Below are 1,683 nucleotides of genomic sequence, written 5' to 3'. Positions count from 1 at the left end.
ATCTATAGAGAGAGAGAGAGAGAGAGAGAGATAGATAGATAGATAGATAGATAGATAGATAGATAGATAGATAGATGGGTAAATAGATTATTATACAGAAAGCTGAATACTTAGGTACAGAAAAGACGGATGGGTATATAACGGATATTAGATAGATGAATGGATAGCAGATGATGAATAGATAGATATATAGATATGTAATAGATGGATAGACCAATGATGGATGATAGACAAGTAGATAGTAAATGATAGACAGGTAGGTAGGTGACAGAGTGAATAAGGTTTCATGACAGAATGTCTGAGGCAGACAGTGTCAAGAACAGAGTTTAATCTGTGGTTACACAGATCATCCTAACCCTCAGTCCCTGAAGTCTGGGATCTTCTTGTTTCTCTGAATGACTCAACCCTGTGCAGCAATCCCTCTGGACGCTGCCAGTTCCACTTCTTCTTACATGACAGCTGCCATGTAATTAGATGAGGGATACCTCAAGGACCACATTGTGTCCTCCTCGGTCATCTCCATCAAGATCGTTGTCTCGAATTACATCACACTAATGGTCAGTGAGGTATTTACTCCAAGAATATGGAGTAGAGCCAATCCTCACCACCAAGCAAATGTCCCTGCCCAGCCCAGGGGTCCCTCTGATGCCCTCTGTCCAAGGCCTCTCATTACCAAAGAAGGTACCCTTGTATGAAGTGGCAGAACTCTGACCTCACAGTAATCAGGTGCCAAAAAGGTCGTCCAGGTCCTCAGGTTCGTCCACTCCTGGTGGATTCTTGCTCCCAGCAGACCTGGTCGTCAGAGCTGCTTTAGGGTAGTGGGCAGAGGTTGGTTTCAGAGACACTCACCTGGGAACCACGTCTTGTCCAGGCCTCTTTGTCCTGGGAGGGAGCTTCATTCCTGGGAGGAGGAGCATAGAAGGTGATGCTCCTACCTTATCTGAAGTGTCTGAGGCTCAAACACTGCATATCACTTTCTCTGCTCAGTTTTCCATCTGGGATTTCTTGTCATTATGCTTAACGGGACCCACGTCCTGCGTGAAAGAGATTTAAACATGAAGGAGATTGAAGAGTGACTTCTTGCCTGTCCCCACACCAGCATTAAATCCCACAGTTGAGTGTGATGTGGCTCTGTAGAACTGAGCTTGGCTAGCATTCTAGAATGTTGCGTTTCATCACCAAGATATCGTTAATGGAGGCAGAGTGAAAGATGATTATGTAGATAAAGATATAGGTAGATAGATAGATAATGAGTAGCTAGTGGATGATAGATTGATGATGCTTTTATAGAGATACATTAGGTAAATAGATGTAGATGATCGATTAGATAGATGGATAGACACATTTGATGGATAGATAGATGATAGAAAGATAGATAGATAGATAGATAGATAGATAGATAGATAGATGATAGATAGATAGATAAATTGTAGATGAATAGATACTGAATGATACACATTGATGCTGGTTCGGTAGAGAGATGATAGATCAATAGAGGTAAATGAGCCGGGCGCGGTGGCACACAGTTGTTGTCCCAGGACTTGGGAGGCAGAAGCAGAAAGATCTCTCTGAGTGCAAGTCCATCCTGGTCTACATAGTGAGTTCCAGGACAGCTGTGCCTTACAGGGAGACACTGCTTCAAAAAGACCCAAAAGAAAAAGATATCCATAGATGATAGACAGA

At 42.9% G+C, this 1,683-nt stretch overlaps 1 long non-coding RNA gene across 1 annotated transcript; it reads right to left on the bottom strand.

Moving 5' to 3' along the window:
* Nucleotides 1-705: 705 nt before the first annotated feature.
* LOC115067244 lies at nt 706-975 on the bottom strand. Its single transcript, XR_003846674.1, has 2 exons — nt 936-975; nt 706-805 (listed from the first exon to the last, which is right to left on the bottom strand). It is a non-coding gene; the product is annotated as an uncharacterized LOC115067244 (long non-coding RNA).
* Nucleotides 976-1,683: the final 708 nt, after the last annotated feature.

This window comes from Nannospalax galili, unplaced genomic scaffold (assembly GCF_000622305.1).
Source record: "Nannospalax galili isolate Female #2095 unplaced genomic scaffold, S.galili_v1.0 scaffold20945, whole genome shotgun sequence".
NCBI classification, from domain to species: Eukaryota; Metazoa; Chordata; class Mammalia; order Rodentia; family Spalacidae; genus Nannospalax; species Nannospalax galili.
The sequence above is the reverse complement of the archived record's forward strand: the minus strand, read 5'-3'. Positions and strand labels throughout refer to the sequence as shown.